The sequence below is a fragment of the Homalodisca vitripennis genome, chromosome 6 (genome assembly GCF_021130785.1).
Source record: "Homalodisca vitripennis isolate AUS2020 chromosome 6, UT_GWSS_2.1, whole genome shotgun sequence".
NCBI classification, from domain to species: Eukaryota; Metazoa; Arthropoda; class Insecta; order Hemiptera; family Cicadellidae; genus Homalodisca; species Homalodisca vitripennis.
In genome coordinates, this window is record NC_060212.1 from 113,690,227 (window position 1) to 113,715,205 (window position 24,979).

Here is a 24,979-nt window from a genome sequence, read left to right on the forward strand (position 1 = left end):
AGCGGCCAATTTCGCGTAGAAATACGCCTCTAGCTTCTTCATCAGTTGCCAATGAAGCTTTCCACTCTCAATTTGGCAGCTTAATGAATTAATTATATCCTCAGCGTTCATTTAAGCTACTCCTAATTTAGAAACAATTTAATAATTGAGCGTGTTTTGTTAAGCGATCAATTAAACAATGCAGGCTGAGCCTTGTTGATCAAAAGCTGCGTTGGTGAACGAGTTGGATAACAAGGTGGAGTATGCGGGTGGCGAATTACCCCTTGTTTAACCCTTGACGCCACCCAAACCTTGTGCAGATGACGCGTGATACGTCACCTGTTATGATGTGGCAGAGTTATGCCATATGCCACTGATGGCAGGGATGTGGCACGCGACTGTACCACGTGGCAGACTGACACTGACCCACCCCTCATCACGCGCCGGGTGGGGGGGGGGCAGGCCGGATGTTGCAAATATGCCCGGCTTTAGGGCTCCTGGCCTCCACATTTAGGGAATATCTATATCTGTCTCCAGACTTCTACCCTAGAGTTTATAAACCCTAGACGTTTAAAATATGACACTTTGTTCCGTGTTCCACCGTAAACATTTTAACTCGTCCATTAGTTAGTTACGTTGGGGGTTTTCATGGCTAATTAGACTTACCAACAGAGTGTAAAAAAAGTCCCGCACTGGCTTGATAACTCCTGAACGATTACAGGTAAAGCAATAAAACTCAGTATATCATTACTGCACTTATAATTGTACTTTTTGAAGCAACTACCATATTTTTGTCATATCAAGGGAATGACCCGCATGGAGTAAAAAGAAAATCTTAAATGAGAGCATATGTCGAGTAGTAGCCTACCTCAAATTACAGGTCTGTATTAGTAGAGTACAATGCCGCAAATCCTACCTCAAAGGGTACACTCTTTAAAAAATTACGCTGGTTTAAAGTTCGAAACGTTTACCAATGTAGGTCCTGTTCTAGGTGGTTATTCTTGTCTTGGCTCAGGTTGTGAAAGTTAAACTTAGTAAATGAATACTGGACTGGAGGGCCCTAAATGAAATAGTTTTAGGTGCAGTAATGATCGTTCGGGAATTATCAAGCCCGCGAGGGACTTTTTTACACCCTGTGACATCAGAGACACCTACCTATAAATAGGTGGAGTGGTAGTCTCATTGTCTCATCAGGTACACCCAATTGTGTCTGATGTCGAAACGACGTAAATGTTTCGTTTTCAGCTTCGTCGTCGAATTTCTTGGGATCTCTTCAGACAAACATGACTCCAGATTTCAGGAGACAAGTCTAAGACAGCGTCAGATACCAAACGCTGCAATAAAAGGAAGGTGAATTGGAGGTAAACTCAAAATTCAATTGAATCGACTCTTCCTCCTATAACTGCGTTATGTGTAGAAAACTTATCTTCGATTTTGAACATTATAGAATATATACTGGTGACTATTCATCCACGAACCTGCACACCACAGAACAGACTGGTGGTTATTCTGTGGTGCAATGCGACAAAGCTCTTACCCTCATCCTTTAACTCCCCGGTAAAACTAAGTGACACAGTTTCAGACAATGTGGAGGGCGACTGGAGGACAGTGAAGGGTGATAAACCGGGACAGTAACAGCGAGGCGGTGGCGCTATCTCTCGGTTTATGACAGAACTATGAGCAATAAAGCTGTTCTGGCCGGTAAATAGAGTAATTGTCGCGACAATGTCGAGCTGATAACGATCAGACTTCTATTGTGCGGCGCGGCGGCTCTGACACTGCGGTCTCTAGCTTGGAACTGCGGTCGGGCACTGGGGAACCACAGTGGTTCTCGTGCACTAATATCTTCAAAAGAAACTTATAACAGAAATCTATCTAAAAATTATTTGACTCAAATGTAGTATTTTAGTGTACCACAGTTTTTAATTTTCACGGTATTTATTCCTCAACCTTATGAATGATATAATATTTAAGAGTTCACTGTATCCAAGTTTCTAGAATTAAGCCATTACTTCTAGTTGCAGGCTTATAGGTAGTATGCCCTTTTTAAGGTACGATTATCAGTCTATGCACCCAAATGTTTTTTTTTTAGTTTAGTACAAAGAAGTGTTTATTTTTTCTTGAAAACCAATAAAAGTATCGAAAATTTTATTGGTTTCTCATATTTCTACGACAAAAACAATGGTTTATTTAATATTGTTATTATGGCGCCAAAATCAAGAAGGTCAAGAAGGCCGACTCTACTCCCAACTTATAAGTGCATAATTTGAATTTAAATTTAAATCTTTTATAAATTGTTTGAATGTCAATTAAATTGATCGCTTAAATAAATATTTAATATGTTTTAACCAAGAACTTTGAAGCAATTGTTATAAACAAAGTACAAGTCGTATTATGCCGCATCCCAAAATTTATTTATATAACTATTTATTCGTTTTTGGGTAAAACATTGGACACATCGCTTAACAAATCTGGCGAGTCAAACAAATTCAAGTAACTGCGTATGAAAACCCAAAATTCAGGAGCTAGTAGATCATTTCATAATGCAATTGGTGAATTGTTACATACAAGAGTAAACCTTTAGCACAGTACAGCATATGGAATTACTCAAATTGTGCAACATTCGCAAATTAAAAACTACCCACAATAAGTTGTATTACGTCAATAACATATTTCATTCTAAAAATAATAATAACATAAAACAAAATTTGGAAGTAGCCTATGTTTGGACACATGGGAAATTAAAAACTATGAAGTTCTTACTCAGATTAAATTAAGATTTCACTTTTGTTTATGCATTTATGAAAATACATTACGATACAAATATTGCACTGCACTTGGCTTTGTTTTAGACCAATACGCAACCAAACCCCTGGTGGTGGAAACGTTACTATCTAAGTAGCGGACTTCATTCATTCCAATTAACATTCGCAGCAGTTGAGTTTTAGCTGTGTGCAATGGCAGGTCAGAAAGAGGCAAGAAATTAAAATACAATTAGCCATAAAATCGTGGTCACACCGAGTATGGGAGTGGGCGGCTCTTTGAGCTGCTGATATTTATAATGGGGCTTTATTGTTACAATTCCCCCTCCCCCCCCCCGCCACGGTGGACACCATACTTTCTTACCTCCCACATGGCCAAGTAAAGAAGTAGTAAAAGAAGTTTAAATCGACCTAATAAGGGCCTGCTGAGTAGCGACTGGACGTTGTTTATTTAAATAATATGACCGCTTAGCATATCTGACGTTTTTACTAAGCCCTCATACAATTACGGGAGCATTATCATACACAAAGCGGAAGTAATCCATGAAGTTGTCAAATGGTTGAAGTTGCTCTTAAATACCAACGGAATTACTAAACAAAGTGTGTTTTGCACTTAACCATGCCTTGAGTAGGCCTAATGAATGATCTACTCTGTCATCAGTAATCATTATAATCTTTATGTATTTGTATGTATTGCCGTGCATCCAAATCACCAGTATAATTCGAAGCGCGTACGCAACCTGGAATATTTTCTTTCAACATTTTTATGCAACGTTTGAAATTTTGATAATTCTACAAAATAGCCTATGAATATTTTTAAATGTTTTTATCTTCGAAAATGGTCGCAAGGATAGACATTTTTACGAAAAAGAAACGTCGCTTCCGAATAAAATTGCTTTTTTAAATAGACCAACTCGGGATTGACAAAAATGCGTGACCACATCTCTTTGAAGTCGGGTTCGCTCTTTTCTGAAAACAGCCGGAGACAAAAGGAGTCGCTAGTTCTAATAAATCTTACGGTCGTTAATTTACGTAATTTATTATTTTCTGTTTCATAATGTCTTCACAGAGGGGAAAGCCGTGTTTCGCGCCCATTCGTTCCTGTCACATCCCAGCGTCCAGGATGTAATGAAAGGAAGATTTGTTCTAAAGAGTAAAAACTCTTTAAATTTATGGAACTCTCTGGTGGTGAATTATAAATTCACAATATTGAGGTAGTAGAGTAGTTTCTGTAATTTTCAATCTGTGTAGAGCAAAATTATCAATCATGAAAATCTCGCAGGAATGTCAACGAACCTAGCGCCCCTGGCGGACAGAGCGCGCATTATATCAACGCACCCAATTATAATTCCAGGTGGTTGTTACAATTAGCCTCAATAATTGGTTACATGTGCGTGAGCGTGTACGCAACGCACCGCACGCATGTAAATCAACTCAACTTCCCCAGATATTATCACTCCGGTGTAATTCAACATCGCCCTCACTGATAAGCCAGTTCCGTGTGTTTTCCACACCTCCTAGCCTGCCCAACAGCCCGTGACCCGGTCGGTTATCCGTTCTTTTTCAGTCCGGTCTAGGTTTCATATGCAAGATCTAAATAATTGATAAGGCTAGTCCGAGGATTTGGGAATAACTGATGGGAATGTTCCCTCCGGTGGTACAGCACGGCAATTTACTGTAAAAATGCAAATCAAAATTAATAAATTAGGATGGTTTACGGTAGAATAGCGTTTGAGTAAATATAGACCTAGCTCAATTATCTAGAGCAGTCTAAATTACAGATCTAGAGTTACCTCAACCTAGAGCTACTTATGTATTTTCGAAGGCTTTTATCTGTTCTTTATTAGCTCTACATTATGTTTGAACTTCTCTTAAATTGGATTGAGAATCTTCTAAACCCTTTATCATAAAATGTAACAGACCAGCTTCTGTTACATACTTACAGTGGTTTCGGTAGGTAAAGTTCCTTTAGATGGAAATCTTTAAAAGATGCTTCGTCGACTTCATCAATTTTTACGATTCACGCGCTCCGAGGAGGAACAAACCTTTAAGAGATTATCAAGCAAACCCTTGTTGTTTCTGCTAAGACCTTATTAAGAAACCATCAGAAATATCTGTAACGCCCCCGAAGTGAGCCGCCATTGATTCCAGGCGAACGCTACGCCGCGCCGCAGCCGAAGACACAAGATCTACGGAGCTGTCGGTAACCGAGACGCCATGGACCTCTTTTTTCTCTCTCGACCAATAAAAACTGTGGTGTAGGGAAGGGAAGGTGATGTATATGCATGAGCAAACGTGGGCGACCATCCAGTATTGATTTCTGGCCCTCCTATAAAACTTTGAACAGGTTCTGAATGAACACACCATAAAGCCAGCCCGGACTCGAGCGGTCGGCTCGGCGGGCATGCGAGGATGGGGACTAGCCCACCCCACTTAGCCCCAATTTACGACGGGCCTAGGCGACAACATTAGACGCTATTTATGAGACTCTCCGTCCGACCATTAACTAATATCGGTCTGTATTGGCAGCTCTCTTGGGTCATTCAAATATAGAATGTTAATGCGAAGGAAGGCCCGGATTAGATCTGACTTTAGTGGAACCGTTGACTGATTTTATTTAGTTACGGATTGTACTTTTGTATGGTAATGAGCTCGTCGGAATCGGACGGTGAACGGAGAGTTTCCATGGGAATTTCTATTGATCTATCACTATCTGTACATTTCCATAATTCTTACATATAATTCATCTTCCATGAAATCATTCTTGAGTTTCAACTTCAGGAAGTCAACTTTTTGTTACCCTTACTAAAGTAGCGTATTTAAGTTGGTATGTTTGTAGAGGAGGGGGGGGGAGCTGAGACCCTTCTTCTCGTATTTCATTAGGGGACGGAATTAGAACCTCTTCTTAATTCTTCTTAAAATATTACTGTTGAAGTTGCAGGGTGTTTGGAAAATATGGACCAAAACCTTCCGGAAATGGTTAAATAAGTTTTAACAGAAAAGTAACGTTCTCTTCCACCTTTATTTAACATTCATTAAAGTATTTCCCTAAGTCACCTAAATCTAAGACTGGATATTCTCTCTGGACATTTTTTTCGAATCATGTTGCAGCTGTAATCAAAATGCATGATTATAAATGTATGTCACTTATATTGTTAACCAAGCAAGATAATGAGTTACGCCAAATATTAATTTGTAATGTTAGTCTACCCTTACGCAATTGCAATTACTCATTAAAGAATATAGGCCTAATCGACGTACTAGCTGAATTATTAAGTTAATTATTCTAAATTATTGTTAGGCTTAATCTGATATTGATTCCAAGTATTACAATTTAACGTTCAATTCAGGAATATTGTCCTTGTTTCAGAGTTGGTTGGAAGTGACTAATAGAAACATATTGCTAAATCAAAACTACAAATGGTTGGCACGTACATTTTATGCAATACTAAATATATGAGTAAGTTATTTTTTGTCAGAGGATTTTTATTGTTTTTCTGCTAGCTCTGCGCCACCGAATTCAATTAAAAATAATTTTTTTGCGTTATGAGGCTTATTATTGTTTAATTAATGCTTTTAACTGTTATTAGAAGTTTTACGTGTAGTATCCCTTATGATAAGAAATCACATAGTTGGAGTGAATAATAAATATTCAGCGTACAGCTAATTATGCACAATAACACTACTATAATACAATGTAATATATTAATTTACAAATAAAAGTTACAACAAATGTAACTGCCAAAAACACTAATAGCGGTAAAATAATTTACAACGTAAATTTAACAAATTTAATTGTATAACACGTTTACGGTATTATGTTGGCTAGTACAATGTTATAACCAATCAGCTGATTGATATTAAGTCAGTGGACTTACTCTCATAAAAGTAATTTATCACCCCTATATTATTTTCACTCTAAGGATTTTGTTAGTATAATATTTAATTAGCCTAAAGCTCCGTGTTAACCAATCTAAACCGTACTAAACCCAACTAATCTTTAACTCCACAGTAAGTAATATTACTTTATCGTTATTTCCAATAAAATCTTCAATTTTCACTCTTACTTTAACTCTTTTTGCAGACTTCCAAAAATTTTCAATTGGAACGGTAGAATTGAAATAGGTCGATACAGAGTAAGATCACAATCACAACCAGTTTCTTCCACGACGAAGGCCTTCCTGCAGGATTATCACTGGATGGTTTTTTTCACACGAAGGCCGATTCTTATTGTATCTTCGTTCATATGAGTTCTCTCCCGTCATACCAGTCCCATGGCGTCGCCCGACAGGCGGTTAGTATACCGGCTCCATACCTACCGGGTGACGGGGTGAATATTCAAGTAGTCAACAGTCGGTATGATTGGCCCCACCCGTCGGACAGGTAATGAAGGGGTGAACTCCCCGGGGTGGTCACAAACATAGCTTGTAATCCGCGTATAACATTCATCTCGACACCACATAGACCAATCGGTGCGGAGGGTAGATCTAGATCTCATCCAGTCACTAAATATCTGGTTCGGACTGGCAGTGTAACATTTGTCATCTTAAGAATCTTCTTTATCGACGCGACCCTCTATCCTAACTCCTTATTATTCACATAGTTATACCTTTTTAAATTCCATTGCTGTTGCTATATTCTGCTATATTCTGAAAAAAGTAAGGTTGTTATTTTGTAAGTAACAGATGTCGTCCTTATTGTTTTGTTATTATGCCATAACTACCAAAAATGTATATTTTCTAAATTATTTGGTGTTCAATTGTTTTCTAATCCTTCCTAAATTGTGATCTGTCATTCATTATGAGTTCAGCATCTATTGTAACCTAGTTGACGTTCAAAGTAAATAAATCCTTACGCAATTTAACAATTTATTCCTATATTTGCCCTTTTGGAGGAGGATTTTCCGAAGAGCTATCACTGTATTATACTGAGAGATTTGAATGAATACACAATCACCAGAAGGCCTCTCTCAGTAAGTGAGACAGAGCTAGACAGTAAAGTTGTGGCCGCCAGAGCTATCACTGTATTATACTGAGAGATTTGAATGAATACACAATCACCAGAAGGCCTCTCTCAGTAAGTGAGGACAGAGCTAGACAGTAAAGTTGTGGCCGCCAGAGCTATCACTGTAATTATACTGAGAGAGATGAATGAATACACAATCACCAGAAAGGCCTCTCTCAGTAAGTGAACAGAGCTAGACAGTAAAGTTGTGGCCGCCAGAGCTATCACTGTATTATACTGAGAGAGATGAATGAATACACAATCACCAGAAGGCCTCTCTCAGTAAGTGAGACAGAGCCAGACAGTAAAGTTGTGGCCGCCAGAGCTATCACTGTATTATATACTGAGAGAGATGAATGAATACACAAACACCAGAAGGCCTCTCGCAGTAAGTGAGACAGAGCTAGACAGTAAAGTTGTGGCCGCCAGAGCTATCACTGTATTATACTGAGAGAGATGAATGAATACACAATCACCAGAAGGCCTCTCTCAGTAAGTGAGACAGAGCTAGAACAGTAAAGTTGTGGCCGCCAGAGCTATCACTGTATTATACTGAGAGAGATGAATGAAATACACAAACACCAGAAGGCCTCTCTCAGTAAGTGAGACAGAGCTAGACAGTAAAGTTGTGGCCGCCAGAGCTATCACTGTATTATACTGAGAGAGATTGAATGAATACACAATCACCAGACAGGCCTCTCTCAGTAAGTGAGACTAGAGCTAGACAGTAAAGTTGTGGCCGACCAGAGCTATCACTGTATTATACTGAGAGAGATGAATGAATACACAATCACCAGAAGGCCTCTCTCAAGTAAGTGAGACAGAGCTAGACAGTAAAGTTGTGGCCGCCAGAGCTATCACTGTATTATTATACTGAGAGAGATGAATGAATACACAATCACCAAAGGCCTCTCTCATAAGTGAGACAGAGCTAGACAGTAAAGTTGTGGCCGCCAGAGCTATCACTGTATTATACTGAGAGAGAATGAATGAATACACAATCACCAGAGGCCTCTCTCAGTAAGTGAACCCGGCAGACAGAGCTAGACAGTAAAGTTGTGGCCGCCAGAGCTATCACTGTATTATACTGAGAGAGATGAATGAATACACAATCACCAGAAGGCCTCTCTCAGTAAGTGAGACAGAGCTAGAACAGTAAAGTTGTGGCCGCCAGAGCTATCACTGTATTATACTGAGAGAGATGAATGAATACACAATCACCAGAAGGCCTCTCTCAGTAAGTGAGACAGAGCCAGACAGTAAAGTTTGTGGCCGCCAGAGCTATCACTGTATTATACTGAGAGAGATGAATGAATACACAACACCAGAAGGCCTCTCGCAGTAAGTGAGACAGAGCTAGACAGTAAAGTTGTGGCCCGCCAGAGCTATCACTGTATTATACTGAGAGAGAATGAATGAATACACAATCACCAGAAGGCCTCTCTCAGTAAGTGAGACAGAGCTAGACAGTAAAGTTGTGGCCGCCAGAGCTATCACTGTATTATACTGAGAGAGATGAATGAATACACAAAACACCAGAAGGCCTCTCTCAGTAAGTGAGACAGAGCTAGACAGTAAAGTTGTGGCCGCCAGAGCTATCACTGTATTATACTGAGAGAGATGAATGAATACACAATCACCAGAAGGCCTCTCTCAGTAAGTGAGACAGAGCTAGACAGTAAAGTTGTGGCCGCCAGAGCTATCACTGTATTATACTGAGAGAGATGAATGAATACACAATCACCAGAAGGCCTCTCTCAGTAAGTGAGACAGAGCTAGACAGTAAAGTTGTGGCCGCCGAGCTATCACTGTATTATACTGAGAGAGATGAATGAATACACAAACACCAGAAGGCCTCTCGCAGTAAGTGAGACAGAGCTAGACAGTAAAGTTGTGGCCGCCAGAGCTATCACTGTATTATACTGAGAGAGATGAATGAATACACAATCACCAGAAGGCCTCTCTCAGTAAGTGAGACAGAGCTAGACAGTAAAGTTGTGGCCGCCAGAGCTATCACTGTATTATACTGAGAGAGATGAATGAATACACAATTACCAGAAGCCTCTCTCAGTAAGTGAGACAGAGCTAGACAGTAAAGTTGTGGCCGCCAGAGCTATCACTGTATTATACTGAGAGAGATTGAATGAATACACAATCACCAGAAGGCCTCTCTCAGTAAGTGAAACAGAGCTAGAGAGTAAAGTTGTGGCCGCCAGAGCTATCACTGTATTATACTGAGAGAGATGAATGAATACACAATCACCAGAAGGCCTCTCTCAGTAAGTGAGACAGAGCTAGAGAGTAAAGTTGTGGCCGCCAGAGCTATCACTGAGAGCACAAAGCCATTGATCAAATACACCAGACAAAAACTAATGGCGTCCGCTTAATAATGATTGATTACAACAAACTGTTTTTGCTCGGCTGTCATTACACTACGCTTCCACCGCGTGCGTGCGACCGACCTCTAAATACATCATCTTTTTTATTCAAACATTTCGGTACCATCCAATTTTACCCTCACTTTGTTTTTGTTTGCTAATGCTGTTGTTATTGTGGATTAACCAATTCCATTCTGTTCTATAACACTAACCTCTAATCCTATTACATTTCCTTCCTTCGTTTCTTTGATATTTGTTTAGAAAATATAAAAGAATTTATTCTTAGTTGGAAAGAAGAATTGAAACTACGTTTACTTATCAAATTTTTATTTATTACAACCCCCAGATGATCTTCATAAAATTATACCTACTCTTGCTCATAATAGAAAGATCCTAGAGTCTTAAAATCTGGAACGTTTCCTAAGGAAGAGCCTAAAAAGTGAAATAGTTTTCCTTACAATCAGTTACATCAGTTTGGTTTTCTACTTTGCGATTATGGGAAAGTATTATTTCGGAATAAATTGCAGTTAAAGATTCTTATAGATTATATTATCTGGGCAATTTTTAGGTTATACAAGGCAAACTCGGCCAATATCTCTTTTATCCTTAAAAGTCATTGCCGAAAAAGGTTCAAGGTATAAGATTATTGTTTCCTTAAACTCCAACAAATGTTGAAATGGTAAATTATAAAAAATATCCAACTCCTACATGGGCATCATTTTGCGCCTACAATGACTCAACAATCAAATAGAAGGAAATGGTTACATCAAACTTATACATAGGATTGGACCCACATAGCCAACCTAGATCACGTAATCTCCAAGCCACCAACGCTGCTGTGATGCCAATCTTGTACCATCTGCTGAAGTTTATATTGTTACCTCAGACCAAGCCTAATCTGGGACAAACCATACTATCAACAATTTAGTACATTGCGTCTTTTAGTACTTTTGAAAAAGGTCTACTTGAAATTTCTCCAATAAGTCCTACCAATGCCTCCATAAATGACATGACCTTTCAGCTATCTTCAAAAAAATGTCTACTTAAAATGTCTCCAAAAGTCCCTACCAAAGCCTCCGTAAATGACATGACATTTCAGCCATCTTCAAAAAAGGTCTACTTAAAATTTCTCCATAAGTCCCTACCAAAGCCTCCATAAATGATATGACATTTCAGCCATCTTCAAAAAAGGTCTACTTGAAATTTCTCCATAAGTCCTACCAAAGCCTCCATAAATGGCGTGACCTTTCAGCCATCTCACTGTTGCGTTAGCATACAAACTGCGCCCAGCGCACTCACTCAGGTCTATCGCTGCAATAGAGAGATTCCGAGATCAGTCTCACGCCTCAGGCTGGAGACGTGTTTAAGACTTGGCCTTCGTCCCAGACTCGGCGACCAGTTGAGATATTTGTCCGACATTTGCACCGATGATGTGCACCGATACCGGCTCTTATTTTCTTTGTTAATTAAAAGTGAACACTTGTACGGCGCATGCGCCTTGATTTACTGGCGGGCCGCTCGCCTCAAATAAATAAGTCCGACCGTTCGATAAAGCTTAGAATTAATGCATATTTATGAGTTTGTTTCATGTACCATTTAATGCATCTCCGGTTTTTCTCTTTTAATTTTCTGTTATAAACCGGATAACACAGTCGGCGGTACAGAGTACGCGATAGCGGTTCATTAGGTCGCATAAACTCTTCTTGTTTTATGCTAATATGCATTCCCGCTGTGCCTTTACTTTAATCACTGCTTCTGTGCATTGTGCTCAACCCCCCCCCCCCCCACCGACCACACCTCCTGGATGGTCTGGTCATACACCTCTCATTCCCGCAGGTGTATTACGGATTATAGTTTACAAATCCCTGATAGACTGCATGCACAATCGGTGCTGTAAAAGAGTTCAGATAGAAAGTATAACAAAGGTTTTACTATTTTAAAGTGGAAATTCAAACCAGTATGTACATGGAAAGACGGGAATTCTTCAAAAAGTAATTTTTCTAAGGTAAGTTAAAATGAAACGTCCCCTAAAGAACTATCTTTTCCTTGGACAAACTCTTAAATATTTTAAATTCAACTGTAAATTTTTATATTGTTTAATCTTTAAAACCAAATTTTATTTAGGGTTAAGATAGTATTAGATTTTTACAAATCGTACTTATGTTTAATAGTACTTTAGGGGCTATGAAAGCTGTGTTTTTTTAAACGATAGAAGAATCGGTATGGAATCGATACAGCAAATATCCGAAATTCTGTTATCATTGCAAACCTTCCAGCGTCAATAAAAAACTTTAAACAAAGAAAACTTGATTTAACTTTTCTTACTTGTATAACGGTTGATTTTTAATGTTTCAAGCTAAAAAAAATATAATTTAAGGACAAATTATAATTACATGTTATATCTTTTTATACCCTCCCGTTTCGATCCCACCAAAATTATCTCTGCTGGTGATAAACTTCATTCTTAGGGGAATGTCTCTAGATTTTGAGAACCAGGTTGTGTTTTTAAAGAATGCGAATTGTCTCCCAGTTCGTGGATTATGAACTACGGTTAACATTGTAAACGAACAAGGTGCAATAAATAATAATTGATGTTCATTCAATGATAATATATCGTAACATTCAAAAAGACATAACAGAATTATTTTAAAACTTACAAGATCTAACAGATTTCAAACCTACACTCCCCAAGTTCAATTTTGCGAACCAAACAGTCAGTACCGGGACATGCACCAGAAACACTCCACGCTCAAACCCCACCTCGTTTGTCCAATCCAGTCGGTTCCATATAATTCCGGTATTTGTTTTCACTTGCGTTTTCCTGTCAGCCGGATGGCTTTTGCATTCCGGTAAATAATGTAAAGCGAATCAAACCCTCGGAAAAAATTGTCACCCTCTTTTTTTGTGCGAGACAGATGCAATATTGCGCCGTCCTAACTGAATATTGCTGGTGGCTCACAGAGGTAAATCCGCGAATTCGCGTCCAAACGGTGTGTTTGCACGAGTTTATTTTTGTGTTGTTCATAATTTAGATCGCTTTCAAACAGAAGCTTTGGCAGCATATTTCTAAATGTGTTGAATACCTGTGTGGAGCATCTGTCGAACCAGAGTTGAGCCGTTCGTACTTCCATCATCATCCGATCCAATTCAAATTCAAATTCAAATTACTTTATTTGTATCATACATACAAAAGGGCGAATTTAGGGCCATAAGACCCTGTCTTACAATTAACCCTAACAATTAACTCCAATTAGGTTGATCAAGAAGTTTGATTGATTTAATATCAATTTATACTTGCAGGAAGGTAACTTCTCTTGAGGTTACTTTCCACGGAAACCCAACAATGCAATTCGTACTTCCATCAGCCTCCAATCCAATTAAGTTGATCAAGAAGTTTGATTGATCTGATTGCAGTTTATACTTGCTGCAAAGTAACTTTTGTTGAGGTTACTTTCCACGAAGACCAAACAACGCAATTCGTACTTCCATCAGCCTCCAATCCAATTAGGTTGATCAAGAAGTTTGATTGATCTAATATCAAATTAAACTTGCAGGAAGGTAACTTCTCTTGAGGTTACTTTCCACGGAAACCCAACAATGCAATTCGTACTTCCATCAGCCTCCAATCCAATTAAGTTGATCAAGAAGTTTGATTGATCTAATTGCAATTTATACTTGCAGCAAGGTAACTTCTGTTCAGGTTACTTTCCACGGAAACCCAACAACGAATAGATTCGACTGAAAGGAACATTAATTCTCCATATTTAAATAAATCCCCGCTCAACAGCTGCAAATCTGACAGATAGGATCTTTGTTTACCGACGTTGCGATCGCCATTGCCCATTGATTCTTTCTTGCAAAGCGAGTCTTTGCTTACCTTGATTGCGAAACGGCACAAATTACTGTCCAGACCGAGGCAGTCATAAACAGTCAAGGTGTGCAGATAGACAGACACAAGCAGGTCTCCGGGTTAACCCTAATGAGGGCATAACTCTGCAAAATGGCAGTTCAGTATCAGATCTACCCCTACGGCGCCGTCCACCATCCCATAAATTTGTCACTACCTCCGCTAGAACAAGGTTCAACCATTATCTTCCCCGTATTTATGTCGTCCTCGGCTATCAAATAATGTCCTTCCTCACTCAAACACTCAGCCTTTCCGTCATGGCTTCGTTATAGTGATAGTCGCCTCTTGAGTCATCTCCGATCGCCGGAGATGTCGACAGCGGTCGTTGGTGGCGTCAGTCGATTCTAGGTGTAGATCTTGGGCCAACGTTTGCTCCCTTTCCCACCAAAATACGGCCTGTAGGCTGAGCGTTAGCGAAGCCTATCACTTGAAGAACAGCGAATATTTTTCTTTCTGTTCATATAGGGTATCTCGAAAAAGAGGTAACCTAAAGATTTGAAAATTTGCAGGAAGCTTCATTCCTATATACACTGAGTTCGATGATGGTGCACGTCACTCCATTGGTTTTGGCTGAGCGTTAGTGAATATTTTACATTGATCTTATTGATAATCAGGATGGAAACGGAAAATATTCCTAAAATACATATAAATACATTTAGAAAAAAACCGAATACAACCATATGAGATTTTAACAGGTGCTATTTTGTTCATAGAGAAAAGTCAAATGGTAGAGCGGAAGGACAATGTTAAAGTCATGACTAGATTTGCCTTCACCACACTCTGGTTGAATCAAACTTTACTCGATGATCAAAAATTTGAATGTATCATCTGCCATGAAATGTCCAGAAAGATTTCACCTTTACGCTTCATCCTTGTGCATTTTAATCCTGTCGATTCTTTAGTATACTAGACAACACAACACGTATAGAGCCCACTTTTACAACATTTTGATCTAACTTCAGAGTTTTTGTGACCTGATGGAAGTTGATGCTCAACACTGTAAGTATAGACACCTTCTACACCGCTCAGGCTACTGTGGTGTCGGGCCGAAGAAAGGGTTCGAACAAGGCGATTACGTTTCCAGTTTGGGCCGTGCTCGATTATTCAAAATGCAGGGAATTTTTCAGGTGTCAATAAAACGGGGTCTGGCGCACAAAAACTGTCGAACCCTTGTAGGCTTCCGGCCTCACCGCGCTCTGCATATCGTACACTCGTAAGTCTCGATAGTTAACGACTTCGATCTCTCGATACCTGTATCGATCGCCGATACCTCGCACCAGCTGTTGGCTGCTCTTATTGTTATTGTTTGTGAGTCCTTCCGTCCCGCCTCACAGGTCTCTTTTTGTCCTTGGAAGCGCTTATGTCGATTATCAGATTCCTAAAGGAGGGTATAAAATATCGGATTCATTCGCGTCGTATTCGATTTCCCACACGACTGATTTTATCGCCGAAATCCCGATTATTACGAGGCCATTAACAGCCGGAGTGTATTCGCTCGAGTTGTTAGATTTTATTTGTATTTTATCGATTATAACATGGCATGGCACAAATGCAAATTACTATTTCGTATTATTATTTTATTAATATAAACTACGAGTAATAATGTTTATTCAGTTTCACAAACAAGGTTGTTTTGAATTTTTATCGATGTTTTAAAATCACCCTCTTATTTGTTTCAGGTAAGCACGTGGTGGACTTATCCACTTTGGGAACATGGCAATCGTATCGGACCATTCCAAAACGCACATGCGAGAGAGCATCAACTACTGTAGGTATGTTAAGATAATTAGTTACAGATACGATTTTAGTGATGATGTTGTTTAGTATTACTTTTAACACCAAAAAGTCTTACCATTGTGGCTTCGACACCAGAAAGGAACTTCAAAGATATTAAAAGAACAATTATTAGGATGCGAATGATGGGTTTAGCTCCAGTTCGTCTTCCTCTTATGTGCAGCATCTGAAATCTGATGCTGTTTCAGACTTAACTCCTGAAATCTGAAATCGTGTTCGTCTGAAGGGATCCAAAAACAGTTGGTGACGAAAAACGAAGAAGCACGAAACGAAATCCCCGCATCGTTTCGACATAAGACACCTAGACTACAAAAAGTAGTGCAATCTAGGAGCAATCTTCAGATGCTGCACGTAAAAGGAATGTGAACTGGAGCTAAACTTATCATTCGCATTGAATCAACCCTTCCCACCATTGATGCGTTATGAGATTATTAAGAGTCTTCGTTCTTCAGAAGTTTTAGCTTCGATGAACCTGCTCACAGCACAGAGTATTGAAAGGGCAGACATAACGTAACGAAGGTTCTTTGGGTCAATTATAGGTCATAGGGCAATTTCGCTGTCCTGGGACATTTTGACTCCGATAGAGTTCCTCCTCGCATCAGGAAAACCCCATGTCCCAAGGTTCAGATCTTTAGGGCCCTCCTATTGAACAGGCAATGGATCGATTTAAGGAAGGACCGGTCGGGTTCTTGGTGAAGAATCTAAAGAAAGCAAATGTTTTGGGAACATGCAATCATCATGCGATACAGTTATATGTTTTTATTCGATGTTGATGTAATGTGAAAAATATGACTCAGTCGACAATACCCGGGTGTGGTGCACAATACCCACTACAGAATACGGAGAGAGCCAGTGGTCCCGTACCCAGACCCGGTCCGGACCCATTGGCGGGTATCTCACGCGAGCGGGTAGTCAACAGCTAACATTCGTCACAGATTATATCTCCAGCTGCAACACAGGTATTTGTTAATTAAATTTACCGACTGGCTTCCAATAATGTCTTTATTCCACGACATCAGCTGGGGACATGGGAGACACCCACGCAACACACGCACACGCGCGCGCGCGCACACACACACCATAGCAGTTGTCCCCATGAGATTGTCGTTAGTCAACGAGACCATAACAGTTTTTCTCTGTAGCTCTGACATTCCTTGGGTAGAAATTTATCTCAACTTTATTAAGGATTTCATGCTCTTGTCAAGGGTTTTGGGTCTACCCAAAATGTTTGGATGACGTTCCAAACTCTGATCTCAAAAGGTTTTAGGACGTTTTCTTATTTATTTATTTAACGGAAAACCATTACATGCAACTACATTGAATGTTTGAAAAAAATTACACAATAGCTATGTGTTACACGGATGGCAGCAGGCAACAACATTAATTAAACAATAGTCCATCGTGCATGAGAGGTATCCAAGTAAAAAAAGGATACAGCTTCTTGTTCAACAGATTCTATATGGGTTTGAAACTGGGAATATTATGGCCAATGACAAGTAGACTTGTAAGAAGCAATAACAATTCATTGTCTTTACTTATTCTTGGAATTGTGAAAGCAATACTGCATGCACTCGTAAGTTTCCTACTTAAAGAATTAGAAGTCAATTTGGTGAGTAAGGAACAAATTAGTACCTGTTTTGAATTAATTGTTGAATATTTTCCAAAGACCACCATAAAGATTAAATCAAATCGCATGGAACAATATATTAAGGTTTTGGATTAGTTCTGGAGGAATCATATCTATGGGACAATTTAATGACAAAGTGAGTACAGCATTCAACAATTGAAAATCATACAGGGTCTCTTTTACGGAAAAGAGCAAACGGGACAGCCAATGCGGACACAACTTGACGTGACTACTTGTGGCTAGCAAATCCCCTTGTCAAATTCAACGAGAGAGACAACTTCCAATCAATCAACTGGCCAATAACCTACTTCCGGTGAACATATTGCACGCTCGCTTACGTCACCGGAACTACTCGAGCCACTCAATTACAGAGAGAGAGACCGCACCAATTTGTCCGGACAATAACTACGCGCAACAACCTACCAATTTCATACGTCGGGCTCCGCCCACATCACACACGCACGGTTCAGTTCGAGGTGAATCCCAGGTAGTACGCGATTATCTGGGCAACTTTCAGTTTGAGTAAACTTTAACGTGTTTACGAGTTAACTGGTGTTAACTCGTGTTTACACACGAGTTGTTGTTGGACATGTTTTGGTCCACCAGTGCCGGTTTTTTCTTGAACTTAACATTTTGTGGTCCTTCGGGTCGGATATTTAGTTTTTAATTTTATTGCAATCTCACGTAAAAATTGTTGTCATTCATCAAGTTTTCAGGAATAGATACAGGGTAAGCATACAGTATATTGTATACAGTAGGTTGACGCTGTGCAGAGTTTCTTTGCGTGGATGGTTTGGAACTTTCTGAGCCGAATGGAGTAGATGAACGAAATGGGCTTTGACTTTCTGCTACTTCAGCTCTTCAAATTGTGGTACTACATTTTTTCTATAGGCTACATCTCTACATGGTCACTTCCTATCAGTGGTATGTATAGGAATGAGAATTTGAAGGATCCTCATGAGAGATACGTTTGTCAGTCATTAATGTGAAGTATGTGATGGGTACACTAAAATAGCAAATTATTGTACCTACTTAGATTTGTTTAGCTTCGAAATGTTCTTCTGGACGTAACAATGGCATGAGTTGTGTCTGTGAGAGGTACTATCGCACTCACTGCTTTTCAGTAAAGCCTCACGCTTCATCCTCTGGGTGTCATTGACACTTAAATTTGTTCTTCTAGTATATAGCCTATCTGAGATAAAGGGTTGAGTGGAAACGTCACTATAAAAAATTTTTTACCGGCTGAGCGTGTTTGTTCTTATATTTTTTATGACTGGGACAAAGTTCTTTGTGGAAATTTAATCGCCTTTTTCCATCTTCCTCTCTTTTGTCTTCCTTCTTAATTCCTTTCTCTTCAAACTTAATTTTTGTAAGGACTTTGTGACGTCACCAGTTCTGTATCTTTTGTTGAGTTGTTTCATATTCATCTGTATTGCACAGTGAAAGAATTTTGAACCGTTATAAAAAAACTTCTCTCTTCCGATTTTCAAATAATATAGCCTACACATTATGTTACTCACTGAAATGGCAGATTTACAAATTCACAATACTATTGAATACAACTAATGTCAATTCTGACAAATTCCAAAAGATTTTTGTTTAGTTTTAATACATTGTTTGAATTTTTATTAATACATAGCTTTATGTATTTTTCTAATTCGAACTTACTGACATGTGAACCACCTTCGGCAAGCACCCATACCAGGAATCGGAAGATTCGAACACCGGCGCTATATCTTACCCCCCCCCCCTCCCGACAGATCTGTTCAACTCTAAATCATCAGATAACCGAACCCCTGTAGCTCATTTTCTCCCCCATCCGTTTCCTTTTGTCACTCTCCCCTCCTTTTGTGTTTTGCAGAGCAATGTCCAATACAATTCTTTTTTTCACGCTAATTACTTTACACATCGTTAACACGGAGACATACCATAACATTCTGTATCAATTAATGTTTGATCCCCTAAAAACGTTTATTTGGGTATAATTTAATTATTTTAAATATTTCCTGTTAAGCTATTTCATACTTTATGTACAGACTAGATATTTACAATTTTATGCTTTCCTTCCTCCTCTCTATATCCCTACCATTTGTTTCCCCCAATATTTTTATCGTCCCTATTGTTTTCATTAAACCTCCTAAAGTACTGTGATACTAACCCTCTAGATACCGATTAACGATATATGCTATAACTGAGCTCATCATATCTTCAATGGTCTAAAAGGGGACGATTTACTTGTTTCTGACGCCACAGCTCGTTTAAAACAACCCATTCTATTCACCGCTCCCGAGAATTTCACTTTTTTTAGTTAATTAGTACCGGGTATACTATCCCTTGAGCATGGATTGAGCCCAAGACATAAAATCCGCAGGCATCAATTACAAATTATTTAACTGCAACTCCGAATGTGACAAAAATATAACTGCTGATTTTAACGCCTGTCAGAATTCTGGATCCACTCTCCCAATCAGACAAACAATCCTGACTCATCGATAAGAAGAGGCGAGGACGTGTGGTATCGCCCAGGGACCATCGATAACCGCCGAGTCCAGGATATATCCCGGTGCTGACTCACCACTCCGGGATGATTTGCTTGTAAGTTTTACAGCCCGGTGGGTGGCGGGGGGTGCAAGGTGGGGGGAGGGGGGAGCGTCACGTTTATTGTCACAGATCAGCAATTTGCGGCGAGATCATGTCCAATGCTCCTCCCTAACCGTGTCCTCCAGGATTGCCAATTTGACAATCATAAATTACCTACAAGTCCCGTTTTATTATTTTACAAACCGATATTGCACTGTGGAACTGTTCCCCCCACAGCTGCCCCCCTCCACCCAGTAGTGTAAATGTAGTGTTCGTGTCAGCATTAACAGTTTTCTTTTGCTACAGCGAATCATGTGCTACGGTTGCAACGATGTACGATATTTTAATTTTGTATAGTTATCGGATTATTTTGTGTTTCTATGGTTTAAATTGAGATCTCATAGGAATCATATTCTAAATTGCTGACATTTACGATTACTTAATTTATAAAAAAACACTCTAATAATAATTATTAAATTTTGTTTTTGTGAGGCCTTTCGTGTTCAAGGAACACATAATCAGACCCACATAACTGAAATATAAGTGGCGGGACTCATTTCAGTTATGTGGGTCTGATTATGTGTTCCTTGAACACGAAAGGCCTCACAAAAATAAAAATGTAATAATTATAGGAGTGTTTGATTGTCAATTAGGTATTATATTCCAATAAGGAGAAGCTGGCAGAATTAATTCATGATTAATTTATGGAACTGTAGGTTACACGAACAAGATTCTATGTATCTATATAACACTAAAAACACAATTAGATTGATTTCATACATGCAATTATTTAGATATTAATGTAGAAATTTAATTTATTTATTGAAGTAAAATGTACGTGTTTGGAAAGTACGAAACAATCATTTCTGTCCAGCAAAAGCTAGATTAAACAACAAGCAAATTTGTCCATAGCAAAGGAAAATAATCCAAACACACTTAAAGTTAACATTATTGTAAGCATTAAAATTGGTCTAAATATAAGAAAACATCGTATAGAAATTACGGTGTTATTATTCTATTATTTCCTTAAAACAAACACCGCGTATGGGTTTCTGATTTAATATCGTATATCCAATGGTTTTCGTCGTTAGAACAAACACTTAAACATTTGTATCTCAAATAGTTTACAGTTACAACTCGCGTACCGTGTTGGAGACCGAGCACAGATACGTAAACGCCGAAGATCTTCAAAGCCTGCGTTTTGGCTGCAAAGCTCACGTACAAACGCGTTACAAGCGGAGCGTAAAAACGAGTTTTGAAAGGGGCTAAGTAACCCGGCCGCCTGCCAGTAGGCCGTTGGAAGCTCATCAAAATATTGTCACCCGAGTCCCCGAAACGCTCGGATCGGAGATTAAGAAGTTTCCAGCTCACCGGACTCCGGCAACAGCGGCTTTGGCCTGAGAGGGTCGGACAGCCGGAATAAGCCGAGCAGCCTAGACAAACATTATATACCTCAGACCTCAGACACAGCGCTACGCGACCTCAGACATATTTGCCGAACTGCATCATTACAGCCGGGACCCGTCAGGGGACATCTCCGCCGATCTGGAAGCGCCGGAGTGATGGCTGAAAGGCTATTATTTGCCCGTATTTGTTTTTCCGACCGTCCCCGCTTATACTGTTTCAATGAATTGTCCCACACAAGGGCCGGGACAACTGCTGTCCCAGTACAAAGGGACGGTACAAGGGATGCGACATTTTTTAAGGGTTTTGACAAGAACTCGGTCTCTATAAATTTGAGTAGAAAGTGGCCTGCTGCCTTGTCATAGCCCGGCTTTGTATTCCCGCCACCCCACTTTCGCATGCATTGTTGAACTACAAATGCACAGCGTCGCTTTGCGCTTGGACTTCACCATCTTGGTTAAGGCACCCGTGTAAATGTGCGTGTGAAACCATCAAAACAACGTTGGACTTCATATCCATTGAATAAATAAGACATTTTAGAGGCTTTCATTAGTACTACACTAGAACAGAGTTTCGTCTTAACCAAACTCTAATATTGCTTTCTTGTCACCCTTTGAAGGCCAGGTGTTTAAATGCCACAACTTGCCGAAGGAGGTCATTGTGAAATAGCCGTTTTTAGATCTGTTTATAAATTGACTGTTAGTGAGTTTCTATTTCATTCTGTAGTAAACTAAATGCCTTAAAAGAATGTTTAGGCGAATATATAATTTTAAAAAACTATTAATATTTGTACAAATTCGTAAACCACTGTGATTTATTTAGTTTTTAAATTTGTAGTATCGTGGCAAAAGAAACCATCTTTTTTATTTCCCCCACCTGACGAAGAGGATAGATTCAATCCACGAAACGTTGTGTTGTACCTTTTTATAACCTGTATCGCTGGCAAATGTCAGAAATCCCGTTATCCTTTCTAAACAATATTGTACCCATCTTCATATTTAATGACAAAACTAGTAAAAGTAACAAAAATAAAAAGTTCAGATTTAAATCTAACTCAAGTTTAGGAACTTAAATTAAACAATCCAAAATATTACTCACAATCACACTGTCCTCCTATAGGCCGGTTATTTAAATCCCCAGGATATCGTAGGAATTATCCTTAAATAGTTTTCAATTTTTCCTTAGCTTAGTATGACTTTGTATAATGATGGAATTTAAACTATTGCTTGGCGAGTGAGAATAACTGAAACATCTAAACGTATCAAATTAAATACAAATTATTTTTACCATATTCACTCTTCTCGACTGAATTTTTAAAATATTTTTTTTACATTTTATACTATTAAGCTGTAATCTTTATGATACACATGTATTGTTTGCCCTCTTTATCAAATGTTTATTAAAGTATATTAATGACTATGAGTGATTTTATAGGATAAAAGGTATTCGGAAATTAGTTTTTGTCGTATTTTACAATAATAGGAAAGTACTTTTCAAGGATTCGAATCTAATCTCTTCTTCAGGTGTCAAAAACACACATTCCAACCACCACGGACTCTGAGGTATGTGCTTCTGTTTCACTTTGGTGAGTTCATCGCCATTAATTGGTTTTACACTCATTTGTGCACGTTTAAACTTATCCCCTAAGAAAGACACTTCAAGAAGATGATGGATTCCATTCCTCGAAACGTTGTTTTTTTTATTTTTTTATTTTGAGTTAAAATTTTATGTAACACTATAGATGATAAGTTTATTTCTAAATGTTTCTTTAGAACATATCTTATAAACATTGTTACAATCTTCAGTAGTAGGTTTCCTTCTCAGATAATTTATTCTCTACTGAATGTATGCAGTTATTTGCACCACTGGAAGTGTGTTTCCACTGTCTGGTAGCGACCCGTCACTCTCCACGACTTCCAGCCCAAATAGCCCTGTCTGGATGTCCATCTGGCGGTCAGTGTACAGCTGCCACCCCCGCCCCCACCTTCACCGCCACCCTCCACCCCCGACCTTACAAAGGACACACTCCGATATTAGGCCACTTCTTATAGCCAGTGCCCACAATGGGCCATGTGTCTGATGCCACTATCCAGTCTCTACATTATTTATTTAACCTATTGATCTACACGAGTACCCCCAGGCCCCCTCCCCCCCTAGCCCACGTTTATCGGTCATTTCCTGATAGATCTGTTGAATCTGCCACTTTCCGAGGGTCCTAGGGACTATGGTGATCATTGGCTTAAACATGTCAGTAAGAACGTTATAATATTCGAACTGCAATGTTAGTTAAAGCCCTACAAAGGCCTGATCTGTTGTTTAAGTTCTAAATATTCTTTAATACGAGTAAATTTTGCCGCTAAAAAGTAACGCACTTTTCAGATTTCTGCCCTTAAAAGCATTAGCAATTAAAATTCAATTGGTCCTGAAATTCTCAATTTTCTAGTTCTACATATTGGGTTGAAATTTTATATGAAATGTAAGTTAGAATACTTATCTTAAGGCGTACACTTTGCTTAGTTTGCGTAATAAAACGTGGTCAGAATATTTAAATAACTGATATAAACTGTTGCATATGCTCGATATTCTAGTGTTCTTCGATGTATACAATCGATGTTACCACTTCAGTTTGAACAATGTACATTCGATTCTTACCGATTAGTACCATCGTCCACTCGACTGACCTTTGTTTTGATGGTGTAGAGTGCAGCAGCGTCATACGGAAAGGTGTTAGACAGATTTTACGTTGTTCGACACAACTTACATATATTTTTCTACAGATGATGTACTTTGTTGACCTTCCATTACACGATTGCGTTAAAAAAGTACGGCGGCGTTACGGCACAATTTGGAGGACTACCAAACAAACGTAGTACTTCACAATATTTGCCGAACGGAAGCTTTTTAGTAAACATTTTACAATACAATTGTTGACTCTTCATATAAGATTGGAGAACTAGGTTAACACATCACAAAGAAAGAAGAGTTGTAATAACCTCTTTTCATCACAACTAAATTTAATTTGATTAAATAATTACAACACGTATAGTAACCACTAGCACTATGCAGTAAATTGTTTTACACTTTTAATTCTTCGTTCGTAGTATTTTGTGATCTATTATCATATTTATAAAATTTTTAGTTAATTTTCATCCAAACATTAGGGCAACTACACTAAATATACAAATATTCAAATTTTACTTGTTTCTATTTTTACGGCGATCCTGCTCTAGAGACACTCTCCAATATATTGTTTAAGTCCCAAACTGAATTGAATTAAATTATTCTTTTCAACGCTGGATTAAAGAAGCGTCGACTAAATTGAAATGTCCTTTCCAGCTTTGAACTCAGTAGGCATAACTAAATGTATACTACGTATCTATTTAAAATAGATTTACAATACAGTATTTGCTAGAATAAAGAAGTTTTAATTTTGTTGTTGAAATCAGGGGTGGGATGCAATCTTGATACGTGAAGGAATTGCCTACTCCAACATACAAGGCGTACCCCAAGGTCCTATTACTCTGATTAACGGAATTTCATTTAT

At 38.8% G+C, this 24,979-nt stretch overlaps 1 protein-coding gene across 7 annotated transcripts in view; it reads left to right on the top strand.

Annotated features, from left to right (window-relative positions):
- The window catches only part of LOC124364743 (homeotic protein spalt-major-like), a 151,059-nt gene that overhangs the window by 98,735 nt on the left and 27,345 nt on the right, over positions 1–24,979 (top strand). Inside the window, exon 1 of one of the 7 annotated variants that reach the window (XM_046820447.1) lies at positions 15,641–15,802. The exons of the other annotated variants lie outside the window; for them this stretch is intronic. The gene's annotated coding sequence lies outside the window, so the exon portion shown is untranslated. Of the gene's footprint in view, positions 1–15,640; positions 15,803–24,979 lie in introns of those variants that run through there. 7 annotated transcript variants of the gene reach the window in all.